The sequence below is a fragment of the Podarcis melisellensis genome (genome assembly GCF_964234715.1).
Source record: "Podarcis melisellensis genome assembly, chromosome: 11".
Taxonomy (NCBI): domain Eukaryota; kingdom Metazoa; phylum Chordata; class Lepidosauria; order Squamata; family Lacertidae; genus Podarcis; species Podarcis melisellensis.
Genome location: NC_138543.1, coordinates 44,301,131 through 44,315,955, shown reverse-complemented (window position 1 = coordinate 44,315,955; position 14,825 = coordinate 44,301,131). Strand labels below are relative to the sequence as shown.

The window sequence follows — 14,825 nt, the reverse complement described above, 5'->3', positions numbered from 1 at the left end:
AATCACCAATATTATGGAATATTATGCCCAATTGAGCCCTGGCACTGTTATCACTAGACCTAACCTTAAATGTTAATCTTAAATCTAAGAACCTAGTTTGTTTTCTGCTAATAGTAACAAAACAAACCCCTGTGTTGCAAAGAGAATGTCAGCAATGTCTAGGCAACACGATGACCATGCACATACGCAATAAACAATCTTTAGAGAATTCCTTCAAACCATAACAAGTACAAAATGAAATCTTTAGTTGAGATTGGTTATTGAGTATGTACATGGTCATCATGTTGTATAGACATTTCTGATGTTTTCTGCTAATGGCGGCTTGCTCAGCAATCACCCAGCAATGGGGAAATACTACTGTAGTCCCAGTTGAAATCTCGATAAACAATATATGAGGGATATTGCGCTTTCAGAACACCTCACCTGCCATAAGAAGGTAACCAAAGGTACCTCAGAGAAGGATAATTTGGGTGAAATGGATTCCCTTTCTTTCTCTTTGATAAATGAAAAGGAAAATACCCTTCGTCCACCCTCCACACAGGAAGGTTTATGCCGAAGATATAATACTTTACAATGGAGTATATTATCAGATAAGTGTTGTCTGAATGCTTTACGAGATTATCCTACTGGACATATTTTTGCTACCAATGCTTTTTTATTGCAACTGTTAAAATGACAAAAAAAAAAATTATTTGGGAGGGAGGGAAATATCTTGCCTTGGGTGTCTCCTGCTGGGTCCCTGACAAGGGGTGGGGGAGACTCCTAGCAGCCATTGACTGTTGCTAGGGTATTAAATAGGGCCTTCCGGTAATAAATTAGAAAGATAAGACTTGCCCAGCAGGAAGAAAGCCACCTTTATTGACTGAGAGAGCCACAGCACACAGGAGAGGAGATTGGTGAAGCCTGTGTAACAAAGAGCGATTCTTTTCACTCAGACAACAGCTTCCTACTTGAATGTTTTCATGGTGTTCCCTCCACAACCACCCAATTTGCTTGTGAATTCACCTGCCTCCGCTTATGTTTTTCAGGTACTGCTATGCCGCCTGGGAGGCTGGCATTTGCAGAAGGAGCGCTGAGAGCAGGATGTGCAGTGAATTGTTGACATTCTGCTGCAAATGTCCCTTTGCCCACTCACCCCCCTCCGACACACGCATCCTGCACATAATCAAACTAGTCGCAGGCTGGGAGCCAACTCATGCAGACGTTTTGAGTGCTCTTGCTACAGCTGCCACATCCTCAGTGATCTTGTGAAAAGACCTTCTATATTCATTTCGGTCCCACCATCACTTGCTTTCACAGTCAGCGTTTAAAATGGAAAGGCCACACTGCATATGCTCAGATACACTCTCCTCGGGCCACAGCCCTCATTAACCACGCTCCAAGGGCATATCCCACACCAGCATTCCTCGAGTGCTGCTGCCTGGGTAGAATGTGTCCCTGAACTCTCTTAATATTTTGTTGTTGTTGTTTAGTCGTTTAGTCGTGTCCGACTCTTTGTGACCCCATGGACCAGAGCACGCCAGGCACTTCTGTCTTCCACTGCCCCCTGCAGTTTGGTCAAACTCATGCTGGTAGCTTCGAGAACACTGTCCAACCATCTTGTCCTCGGTCGTCCCCTTCTCCTTGTGCCCTCCATCTTTCCCAACATCAGAGTCTTTTCCAGGGAGTCTTCTCTTCTCATGAGGTGGCCAAAGTATTGGAGTCTCAGCTTCAGGATCTGTCCTTCCAGTGAGCACTCAGGGCTGATTTCCTTCAGAATGGATAGGTTTGTTCTTCTTGCAGTCCATGGGACTCACAAGAGTCTCCTCCCGCACCATAATTCAAAAGCATCAATTCTTTGGCGATCCTTTTAATATTACAAAGACAATATTTACATTTGTTGATAGGCCCACTTTTGTCTCTGGCCTCAACCATCACCGGCATTGGTCCCCCAAATGTTTCCCAGATAGGAATGGAACGGGTTCCCCATCTCTGCTGTAAGCCACTTCAGAACCTTTATAATTAAATTGGCACTGACATGCAACAATAAATTATTAGATTAAACGTCCTGCCAGCTAGCTAGCTGGCTTTACATATTCTCGGTAGTATTGCTCAATTCCCAAATTGCAAGAAAGACAACATTCCACTGGGCCTGCTATGGGAATGTTGAGGGTGGCAGGAGAGGATATATTGTTTATTAATATCCTTCCTAACTTGCGCTAGCAAGTTTCTTCACTTATCAGAGTGCATTTCCCTTCTTACGCAGCAGAAAGCTGCTTGCAAACTCGTGTGAGCTTCTTAAAACAATAAGCAATTCAATCTGGCTAGTCCAGATTGAGGTATGTTCTAATATTCCTGGTCAGACCCCTTTGGAATCCCTTCTAAAAGAATAAAGACACAAGAGTCTTATTCATAAGTAACAAAAAGTAGTTTTACTTGCTATCAGGCAGAGCACAGTGTGATCGATCCCTCAAGGCAGGCTTTAGGCTTAAAGTTACAAACATGTACAAACAGGTTTACCCCATATGGGAGATTACCTGGGGAACTGCTTGTGGCAGCCAGCAGTCCAGTCCAGGTGATGCAGGAAGCAGGCAAGGACAAACAGGAAGGTCAAAAAGAGGAAGGTAGCAGCGTGACTTGGCCTTTTACCAGGTCTGGAAAGGTCACACCCACCTGCTAATCACATGCAAGGAAGGATGCTCCAGGCCAGGAAGAACAGGAAGTTTTGACTGCCTGGACCAAACATTCCCTTGCATGTCCACTCTAGCAAAACAAGGAATGTTGTACTTGACTGCTCCCAGTGGATTACATCCCACACCTGCTTTAGAACCTCAGACATGGCATGAACTCGTAAATTGCTTCTCCAGAAACTAAAATGTAAGTTGTTAGAAACAGCAAGCTGAGAAACTTAATAAGCACTCAGCTAGAGAAGCAGAAACTTCTTCCTTCATTCACAAAACCATCACAGGGCTCTTTCAAGATTTACAGAGGAGGAACCCAGTTCTGAGCAATATTTTTAAGAACTGCATGTAGATTACCCATGTGTAATAAAAACATACAACTGATTCCCTTTATGGGCAGTGCCCCCCTCCCACAAAATATGCTTTAGCTAACATGTAAGTGTGATAATGGGGAAAAACTACATCTGCTGAGGTTCTTGTATTAGAAGAACAATGCTATCTTTTAAAAGATGATGCATACACTATGTATTGTAGGATCCGTTTTACCTAGATGGCAGGAAACAGTCAGTTTCTCCTTTAATCAATCAGGTGCACATTCTTCATTGAATAAAAGTGTTTTAAACAGATTAATTGACTTTAATCCAAGATATACTGACCACTCCTCTTCCCTCAAAGAAGTTGGAATACAAATATTCTCATGAATTTGTTGTCTGAGCGCTCAGGTTACTCATATATTCCATGATGTCACAACAACTCAGCCAATCAGCGACAGAGGCTTTACACAACATAGATAAATGAGTAGGTTGAATGGCTACAGATGGACTCTCTTCTGGGAGGAACAACTGGTCCTAAGCCCACCTAGGCCAAAGTTTCTATAAGTTTCCCGGAGCAATGGCCACTGGGATAAATTTGAACTTCGCAGACACAGAACTATGGCTGCTATCCTATGCAAAGTTATTTAGAAGTGAATCTCACTAAACTGAAGCTGTCTTTGTGTGTTCAGAAGAAAAGGCTTAAAGTGAAGCTCATCCCATTGCCCCTGTGAGCTCTGGCTACTTTCCTGACCTTTGCACACTGGGCAGTGCGCTGAAGGGGATTTCAGTTGAGCAATGTTAGAATTTGGAACGCAGTGCAATAAGGTTTACTGACTGAAGGGGCAGCATGGTTAGAATCTCCCTGGAGATGTCTGAATAAATGCCACAGGGCAGCACCCATAGAGACTATCAGGGGTAGGGGGTGAGAATGTCACACTGCATCCTCTATTCAGCCCTCATGCAATATTTTGAATGCTGGAAGAGAGTTTTAGTGGGACTTGCTGCTGAGTTAACCAATGAAGGATTGGGTGGCTAGTCAATTTATTTTCTCTCTGTTTCATAGTAATGATTTTTAAAATGTATCATTCATACCCTGCCCATCTGGCTGGGTTTCCCCAGCCACTCTGGGTGGCTTCCAGCACATATAAAAGCATAATAAAACGTCAAACATTTAAAATTTCCCAATACTTCTCATTCTTCCAGTGTTAGATTCAGCTCTCCAGATTTCTGCAGCCATTTGCATAAAAAAAAATCCTCATCAATATTCTTCAGCATTTTTGTGTGGATAAACACATTTTTAGATGCACTTTTGATTAATGTACACATTTTTGTAACCATTTTTTCTTATGATAACTCATTTTAGTATCCTACATTCATTTTAGGCACATTTCCTAGAATATATGCATTTTTGTAAACATTGTTGGTTGGAGAACGACACTGCAAGTGTGAATTTTGAAGGATGGGTTTGGTTTGGTTCTCATATTGCATAGATGTTCCAATCCTTTCCAATTTTGTGCCTCTAGTAGGAGTGCTACTGCTAAAAGCAAAGGAATTACTAAAATATAAAAGTTTTAAAAAAGGAAAAGGAAATACAGAGGTACCTCGGGTTAAGTACTTAATTCGTTCCGGAGGTCCATTCTTAACCTGAAACTGTTCTTAACCTGAAGCACCACTTTAGCTAATGGGGCCTCCTGCTGCCGCGGCACGATTTCTGTTCTCATCCTGAAGCAAAGTTCTTAACCCGAGGTACTATTTCTGGGTTAGCGGAGTCTGTAACCTGAAGCGTATGTAACCTGAAGCATATGGAACCCGAGGTACCACTGTACATTGGTGTATCTCTTATCGGACACAGAATGTATGGCCTATTCCTGTCTCAGAAAAATTAACAGAGAGATTACATGCATTGAATAAAAGAAATGATGTAGACAATTTTGTTGAAATTTGGCATCCTTTTATAAAATAGTTTACTGATAATCCTGAAGAATGGCAACTACTGAAATCACAAACTAGACTTTAGCAAACTTAACTAGGTTGATCTGTCCTGGAGTGGAAAGTGGGGGGCGAATTGGGATTTCATTTTTGTATCCTTTTCTCTCTTTTGTGAAGGAAAATCAATAAAACTATATATTAAAGAGAGAGAGAGAATATTCTAAAGCACGCCCCTCGAAATGATTATTTTAATCCATGCAGGATTGCAACAAGCAAAGCTGGGGCTGGTATTCCTTCTGTATTAATGACACTGAAAGAAAATTATGTCCTTGTAAGCACTGTTTTCGCTTCTCTGTCCCTGACCATTGCAAAATAATGTGGTGGCTCTCAGGAATACGCTTTTTTAAAGTACTTGCTTTGTCTGTCTTTTTCTTTCTTTCTTTTTAATCTACAGTGTTCCAGTTTTGAAGGACACTTTTTTCAGACACCTCATACCTCTTAACAGTTTCTGTACATTCCCACAATAACCATGTTTTTCTTCCTTCCTTTAAAAACAAAACACCGTTTTACATGCGTAATGTACATCCTCCAGCACGTACTACTAGTCAAAATGTGGTCAGGATGTGCATATTATATGTGAATCTAGAGAGTGCCAAAGCAAGATAATTCCAAGGGCATTTCGGTCCCTAATCAATGTGCGGCAGAACTGAGACGAAGGAATGTTTCTGTTTTTCTATCTTCACCTTGCAATGGATAAGAGAATTTTACTGCAAAGCTTTATTGGGTGAATTAACCCTTTGGAAACCTCACAGCAGATTACTTTTTTTTCTAACACTGTTTTTAAAAGGGTTGCTCATGTGCAGTACACAAGGGATGGAGAAGCTGCGGCCCAGCAGGTGTTGTTGGGACTACAGCTTCCATTATCCCTAACCATTGACTATGCTGGCTGAGGCTGCTAAGAGTCCCAACAACTTTTACAGGCCGCAGGTTGCTTGCTCTGGGATGCAACGTATTTTATTTAGCTGCATTATTAAATGCATTGTGAGAGGAGTGGAAGAGCAAACATCTGGGTTTTCCTAAGCCAGCTGTTGTGCCTGGATGGCTGCATAAGGACCTGCTATCAGAGAGTCAGTTTTCTATCTTTAAAGGTAAAGGTAAAGGGACCCCTAACCATTAGGTCCAGTTGTGACCGACTCTGGGGTTGTGGCGCTCATCTCGCTTTATTGGCCAAGGGAGCCGGCGTACAGCTTCCGGGTCATGTGGCCAACATGACTAAGCCGCTTCTGGTGAACCAGAGCAGCGCACGGAAACGCCGTTTACCTTCCCGCCGGAGTGGTACCTATTTATCTACTTGAACTTTGACATGCTTTCGAACTGCTAGGTTGGCAGGAGCAGGGACCGAGCAAAGGGAGCTCACCCCGTCACGGGGATTCGAACTGCCGACCTTCTGATTGGCAAGTCCTAGGCTCTGTGGTTTAACCCACAGCACCACCCACGTCCCTTGCTATCTTTACTTAGTCCCAAAGCAGAATCTGAGTGCAAGAACACTCTCCCTGGTACATAGCCCTATGTCCATTTGTATAATTTAATAACCTCATTTACGACTACTTGTGGTGGTGCCTGGTGTTCTTTGGGATGGAAGGCAGGGAGGCCAACAGTAGGTGGAGCCAGAGCTAATGACAGACTGCGCCAGTTAACCCCACACTGCTTCTCTGTTTAGTCCTGCCTCTCCTTCCCCTGCTATTTTCCCCGTGCCTCGGTATAGATTGCAAGCCGCTCTTTGGTGCAGAGATCTCCCCTCTTTTGTAAAGCTGTTGGTGCAAAATGAATACAACGAAAGGACTGTATTTCTTACAACTCTTGGCACTGAGGATGTGGTAGCAGTGAAGCTGGCCACAGGTAAAGGTGCTTCTGAGGAATAACTGGTTCCCGCAGTACTGAAGTCAGACTAGACACCTGTGTTTTCCAAAACTAACAAAAGCCAAGAATGACATGAGTACAGAAATGTCCTGGAGGGCCACAGGTTTCCCCCTCCCTGATCTTTATACCTAGCAATCAGAGCAATGGTGAATGGTTATGGTGCAGGACCTGGGGGTAAAGTTAAAGGGACCATGCTTTCGAACTGCTGGTTTAACCCACAGCGCCACCCACGTCCCAGGACCTGGGGGACCCGGGTTCAAATCCTCACTTGGCCATGAAGCTCACTCGATGACTGTCGGTGACTCGGCTGGTCGCTACCTCTTAGCCTAACCTGCACAGTTTCTGCATTGTAGTGGTTTCCCATGCTTGCTTCACATGCAAAGGTCACTGGTTCATAAGTGGGGAGGAACCTACGGAAAGGGACATAGCTCAGTGGCAGAGCATTTTCTGTGCATGCAGAAGGTACCAGATTTGATCCCGGGAACCCTCAGGTAGGGCTGGAAGAGAGTCCCTGCCTGAAATCCTGGGCAGCCGCTGCCAGTTAGTGTGGACAAGTCTGCCCTAGATGGGCCAGCATCCTGACTCTGTAGGAGGCAGCTTTGTATGTATGTGCCTATCTCACAGGGTTGCTGTGGGGATTCAATGCGGAGGGGGGAAGCTATGCATACCACCTCGAGCTCCTTGCGGAATACAACGCAATACATAAATAGTGCTATATCGGTGGCCCAAATGAAATGTAAAGAAACGGAGATGGGCAGGTCCTGCTTTCATTCTGCCCCACAAGGGCATTGCAGGGGGTTGGACTAGTTCACTCTCGGCATCCCTTCCAACTCTTCAATTCTACGGCATCGAGTATATATATCGCCCCCCTTTCCCACCCCTCTTAAAAAACAAAACGAAACTGTAAAATAAACTTGAATGTCCACCTTCCTCGGTTCGGAATGGGAAAATACAAGCCCTGCAGTCGCGAAGTTCTCTCTCTAGGTGGAGCCCCGAAAAAAGAAAAAAAAGGGGGGGAGAAATTATTTTGGACGGGGGGGGCGGGATCCAGGCAAAAAAGAGACGCGCGCTAAGGCGCACCTCCTCCCGGGCTGGGCAGCAACACGAGCTTGCCAGCGCTTGCCTCCTCCCTGCCTCGCAGCCCCCCCCCGCTTCGCCCCTCCGCCCGGAGCAGAAAGTGCCGAGCAGATCCCTTCTTAAAAGAAGCCGCTCCCCTCGGCGGACATAAAGCCCGCCTCTCCCTCCAGGCACAACTCTCTCCGACGCTTTCCAACTCTCCAACAGCAACGGCGGCTACGGCCATGGGAAGAAGGAGAGGCGGCGGCGGCTGCGGAAGAAGAGGAGGGTGCCTTGGGGGCGACAAGTGAGATCCCGGCAGCCTGGGTCGGGGTACGCGCAGCCAGGGGCGTAGCTGTTTGTCTGCCCTGGCGAGAGCGCAGCGTCCACGAAGACAAGGGAGCGCGCTGGACTTCTGCGCCTCGTTGGCAAGGCAGGTAAAGGAGGGCGCACGAGGGGCGCATTCTTATTCCGGGGTTTCCTTCGCGTCTTCCCCCGTAGGGGGTCGACTTTCCCCGTCCTCCCTCAGCCCCCACGGGAGGCAAGTGGTAATCTGATCTCCGTCGTGGAGGCTTGGAGGTTGGAGAGACTCTTTTCCTCTGCGCTCTCCGCCTCCGACGATCCCTGCGTTTCCAATCGCGCTCGCTCGCTGGAAGGCAAAGTTTCTTGAGTGCGCAGCGACTTCGCCTTGTCCCAGGTGAACGTGCAAACGAACGCCTGTTGATTGCAAACTTCGAGGAAGTTGGGGAGAGCGAAGGAACTGTTGGGCAGGATTCGCTTCCTCGGGCAATGGGAAGTTGGGAGTGTGTGTGTGCAAGGCCAGCTTCTGTAGGGAGAGGCACGGGTTGTTGTTTTTTGAGGGGGCGGTTGTTCTCAGTAGTTGAGAATTGTAGCAAGCGCCCCCTCCTTCTGAAAGAAAGAGGCGTCCTTTTCCTCCCAGCTTTGACAGCTTGAAGCGAGGTGGATGCCGCTTGTTAGGTGGAAATAGAGGTTTCTTTCTGGTGGAACACCCCCCCCGAAAGCCGTGTCACGTCTGTTGCAACAGGAACAACAAAGGTCTCGTGGCACCTCTTAAGACGTAACACATTTCTGACGGCGGAATCCTTTGTGGACTACAGCTTGTCTCAGGACTCTTTGATAGCCCACGGAAGTTTATACCGTCATAAATGCGGTAGTAGTCCTTAAAGTGCCACAAGTCTCTTCGTGGTGGATGTTTGGTTTTTCTCCTGACTTCTACTTTTGTCTGCTTGCTTGTTTAGGGTTCGGGGTGTTGCTTGCTGTTGTAAGCCAGAAGAGCTATTGCAACAAAGGTAGATTTCGATGAGGATGCTTAGTTGCATGGCTAACGAGGGCTTTTTCACTTTTAGACCAGTTTTTGACAAACTAGCTCACTTCACCTGTTGTTCTGGATGGGGCGGGATTTATTGCACCTGATATGAAACTGGCGTCCCTCCGCCAACTTTATATGAATTCTTGGCCACTCTGATCTCCCCCAAATTCAACACACTCTTGTGTTGTCCCAGCTCTCCATAAGAACACAGAATGCCCAGCCTAGCAGAACAGCACCGTTGCAGAATAACACCCAAGGAGCAAATATCCTTGCAGCTCAACCCAATCCATGTTTCCTTAGATATCATAGAGTTGGGAGGAACACAGAAGGCCATCTAGTCTAAGCCCCTGCAATACAGGACTCTTTTGCGCAGCATGGGACTCAAACCCACGACGTTGAGATGAAGAGTCTCATGCTGTAAGAGGCTGAGCTATCTGCTCCACTGTGTTCAGTGAGGCTAAGTAAAAGTGCATAGAATCACAGCTTTAATGTCCCCTGTCGGCACCAATAAAATGTTGAATACTGATGTTAGCTAGAATGGTATAGCTGCCTGCTTAATTACAGTCTTTCTATCCAGGCATTGTGTCGTTAAGGGTATTCATTTACTCAGCGCTATTAAAGATTCCCCAGGTAAACTCAAATTAAGTTTCATTGACGGGCTTACAGATTGCATTGATAGGTAATTGATATGCAGTTGCACTTTACCCACAATTACAATAATTACTCTTGTCTGCTTTCGCGCAAATAAAGCCGGGAGGTCACAATCCGGCTAAAGTTCAGCACCGCTGAGCCTGCAAGCCTGTGCACACTTACCTAGGAGTTAATGCCATTGAGCACAAGTGGGATTTGTTTCTGAAGAAATGCAAATGCGATTGTTCTGTTGTCTAGTAGATTTCAATGGGATGGAGAGAACTAAGCATATGATTAAGAACACAATTATGCACATTGAACGCAGTTCGACTGAATGTGGTGGTAACTACTTCCACACGAATACACATAGGTTTGTGGTCCATCAACAACAGTGGGGTTTTTGAAGTTCCTACCTTTGGTAGAATCGTGCCCATGAAGTCTTTTTAGACCACTGAAGGCGGATTTCCCCCCTCTACTCAAGATGGTTTATATAAAATGGAAGATCAAGCCTCTTAAGTCAGCCTTTTCAGCCCCCACTCCTGCCCTCTGCAGACATTCCATCCCCAGCACAGGGGGCTGTGTGAATAACAAAAGGGGTTTCAGGATGGGGGACGGGGGGGGGCAACAGGCTTTCCCCCTTGTGCAGTGTGTAATTGTGTAGTGAATAATCACGAAGGGAACCTTCGCGCAGAGTTATGGTGAGATAAGGAATGGAAGGTTAAGTTACACAGATTTCTGAACCTGGATTCGAAAAGATTTTCTGTGAGTGCACCAACATTCTGATCTGTATACACACATTCCTGTTTACTCTGGCTCCAGTGCACTCCCACTGCTGGTGTTCAAAGCAGAGCACATGTTAGATTAGGGTGTGTTGAATTTTCCAGCTCTCAGCCTCCCAAAATGAGGGGGTGGGTGGGCTCAAAAGTTGTGACATTAGTTGGGAATTTAAAAGGCGTTTTGGTTAAATAAAAAAAAAAGTTTTACTTGGTAGGTAAAACCTGTGTACGATTTCATAGAAATCATTAAAAATTATTGTTGAAGTACTTGCAGTTCTGTATCTATATTATTTATTTATCTGCTTACTATTTAGCATTATAGTATTTAGCATTATGACATTTTCAGACGGTAAAATTAAAATGTGTTGGTTTTTCCGAAAGGATCTTCCGTGCTTCTTCATCAGGTGTAGACTTAGCAAGCTAAACGTTGTCCAGTCACAAAAATAGAAGCAGATTTGAATTCCTCACACCCAAAAACATATTTTTAAGACCCCCTCACTGAATAATTTTGCAAACATTACGGTAACTTTCACCCCCTAAAATGGAATGCCAATCCATATGTATCCTGTTGTTCCTTGAGAAATACTGCTGTTCGATGAGTTTTCCTGCAAACCAGCTTCTATCTGATTTGAAAATGTCAGTGGAGGTGTATACATTTGAGATACCTGCTGCACTGCATGTAGGACAGCACATTGGAGAAGCACCTGTATTAATCTACCAAATGCCTTGCTTTGTTTAGAATTATACATATATTTCTAGACGGCTTCCCTCCCACCAGAAAGGACTTGCATATTACAAATGTACCGTAGAATATAAAAAAATCCAGAAGTAGAAAAATATATGTATACAAGCAGTTACCGTATTTTTCGCTCTATAAGACGCACTTCTTCCCTCCTAAAAAGTACAGTAAGGGGAAATGTGTGTGCATCTTATGGAGCGAATGCAGGCTGCACAGCTATCCCAGAAGCCAGAACAGCGAGAGGGATCACTGCGCAGCACTCCCTCTCACTGTTCTAGCTTCTGGGATAGCCACGCAAAGCCTCCTCAGGGCAGCGGGATGAAGGCTCCCCCTGCCCTGAAGAGGCTTCGCACGGCTATCCCAGAAGCCAGAACAGCAAGAGGCTATCCCAGAAGCCAGATTCCTCTTGCTGTTCTGGCTTCTGGGATTCAGAATTTTTTTCTTCTTGTTTTCCTCCTCCAAAAACTAGGTGCATCTTATGGTCTGGTGCGTCTTATAGAGCGAAAAATATGGTAAATGTTACCTATTCATTAATCAATCAAGGAGGAAAGATGTACACTGTGTATAAAAAGTAAATGACCGAGCAGGAAAACAAAAGCAGAGCAAGAAAAATTTAACTGCACATCAGGGGTAACAGAACAGCACTCTGTGTGGCTGTGTAGACACTGGGCCTTTTAAGCACATTTGAAACACATTTCCCTCTCAAAGAATTCTGGGCACTGTAGTTTACTAAAGGTTGCTGGGAATTCTGACTCCGTGAGGGTTAAAATGCAATGTTCAGAATTCTTTGAGGGAAGTAATGTGCTTTGAATGCACTTTAAAATTATGGCGTGGGCACAGCCTTTGGCCAAAGGCCCGCTGAAACAGGCTGGCTTTTAATAAGTGGTGAAGTGGATGTTTCTTTGATATGCTCCTTTTAAAAAGCGAATATTTATTTATTTACTAAATTTATATCCCACAGGAGGCAAACAAGCACTGAAACAATAAAAATTTCTATAAAACAATTGCGATGACTGGGGAAAACTTTGGGTTAAAAGGCTTGTTGACAGAAGGCCTTCTTCAGTAGGTGCTGAAAAGATGGCGCCCGCCTAGTATTCAAGGGGAGGGAAATCTCAAGGATAGGTTCCACCATAGTAAAGGGGCAATTCCTACATTATGCACAAGAAACCTCCTGATAAGATGGTACCAGCAGGAGGTCCTCGCCTGCAGAGCACAGGCATAGATTGGGAACATAAGGCATGGTGGGAATTGTAGGCAACAATATCAAGATGGCCACAGATTCCCTGTCACATGTAACAAGCATATAACTGTCAACTTTTCCCTTTTCTTGCGAGGAATCCTATTCGGAATAAGGGAATTTCCCTTAAAAAAAGGGAAACGTTGACAGCTATGGTAACAAGCTCCCCAAAGATCTCAGTTCGTGTTCAGAACGCCAGGTTTCATAATCTTCTGTTTACAGAGTTCGAGTAAATTAGTACATGAAAGAAGAGAGAAGAAGGCATCTTCTGTTGAAACTTAAAATTTTAAAAGCTGCCCCACTGCCAAGATGTGTTGAAAATGTGATGTGTGCCAATTCCGGGCTTGCTTAGCTCTGAGCATCCTTGTCTCTTCTAAATGTGAGGCTCTCTGAAATGAGTAAAACAACATATCCCTTGTAGCTGCAACTAGGCTTTCAAAGCTTCGTTTTGCTCCAGGAGATCTACACAAAGCACATTTTCAACCTGGGAGGGAGTATGAAACACCCACAGTTGTGAGCGGCAATGTAGCCAGAGAGCTCCTGACCACCTGGTGCTCAATGTCATAAAGAAATGTGGAGAAAGGGGTTTCTTTAAACCTCATTATTAAAGAAACAAACTCCACCAAATCTATTCATTTATTCATTTTCTGCATTTATATCCCATGTGCAGAAACCACCTTCTTGACCGTTGGGCCCACTATTGGACCATTCACCTCTTTCTTTCTTTTTTTAGATACAATTTATTAATTTTATAATAACAAAAAAACCCCATCACAATCAAGAATTTACATCTTAATTGACTCTCCTTCACTCCCCCTCCTGGTTCCATTATTTTATACTTATTCATGCATGTCCATAAGGTCTTATATTCTTAGCAGTCCATTTTTAAAACCTTATTCATGTTGTTACAGGTGCCCTTTAAAAATTCAGATAATGTAAAACCTATACACAAAGCTTGCAAGATGTGCATTAAACCAGGCTTCCTCAACCTCGGCCCTCCAGATGTTTTGAGACTACAATTCCCATCATCCCTGACCACTGGTCCTGCTAGCTAGGGATCATGGCAGTTGTAGGCCAAAAACATCTGGAGGGCCATGGTTGAGGAAGCCTGCATTAAACATTTCCCCCTTTTTTAAAAGAAAAAAACAAAAAGGAGAGAGAGAAAAATCAATGTCCTTTCTTTCTTGGGTTTCAAATTATCCAGTATGTCCTGCATAGTTCATTAGTTTGTTTTGCCAATCTTCCTTATCTTCTTTGGCGGTGGCTTCTTCCTTCTCTGGGGATGGGCTGGTCTTGGCTTGGCATCCACTCTCAGATACTGGAACAAAGTCCTTTGCACAGTAAATCCATTAAGTCCTTACCTTTCAGAACCATAGCTTCTAAGTCATTTTCAACATTCTCTTCAAATCTTTATATATCACTTCCCAGGCCTAGTTGCATCAGCTCAATCCACGGGGCCTATCTTCACATGCAGGGAAAGTCCCTGACTCACCGAGGGTTTGAGACCCATCGGCTACCCTTGCCTGGTTTAGCCAGCCATTCCCAGAATGTGGAGTTACGCGGGTGGCGTTGTGGATTAAACCACAGAGCCTAGGGCTTGCCGATCAGAAGGTCGGCAGTTCGAATCTCCGCGACGGGGTGAGCTCCCGTTGCTCAGTCCCTGCTCTTGCCCATCTAGCAGTTCGAAAGCACGTCAAAGTGCAAGTAGATAAATAGGTACCGCTCCAGCGGGAAGGTAAACAATGTTTCCGTGTGCTGCTCTGGTTCGCCAGAAGTGGCTTAGTTATGCTGGCCACATGACCCGGAAGCTCTCTGCAGACAAACGCCAGCTCCCTCAGCCAGTAAAGCGAGATGAGCGCCACAACCCCAGAGTCTTCCGTGACTGGACCTAATGGTCAGGGGTCCCTTTACCTTTACCCAAAATGTGGCCGCTATTGCATGCTGACTGCTTCTAGGAGCCACAGGTGAGAGCTGAGTGCTGGGTGTGGACCAAAGTTGGACAAACGACCCCAGAAGGAGCACGACATGCCCCCACCAAAGGTTTTACCCCTCCCCTAACTAGTGGCTAATAATAATAATAAGACACAACAGGTGTTGTTTTCTTTGTATGACTTGCTGTACTGTTAGTTGCACCTTGCTACTGTCTGGAAGTGCCGGGAAATAATTGCAATCCTGCTCCAAAGAACTGGCAGGCTGTTCAGGCATGTTACAAGGATATGTTATGTTTACTATAC

The 14,825-nt window shown here is 44.9% G+C and overlaps 1 protein-coding gene across 4 annotated transcripts in view; it reads left to right on the top strand.

The window, feature by feature from the left end:
- Positions 1–8,001: 8,001 nt before the first annotated feature.
- The window catches only part of GHR (growth hormone receptor), a 104,613-nt gene continuing 97,789 nt past the window's right edge, over positions 8,002–14,825 (top strand). Inside the window, exon 1 of one of the 4 annotated variants that reach the window (XM_081929775.1) lies at positions 8,002–8,312. The gene's annotated coding sequence lies outside the window, so the exon portion shown is untranslated. Of the gene's footprint in view, positions 8,317–8,453; positions 8,577–14,825 lie in introns of those variants that run through there. The other 3 variants (XM_081929774.1, XM_081929777.1, XM_081929778.1) reach the window with 3 other exon arrangements.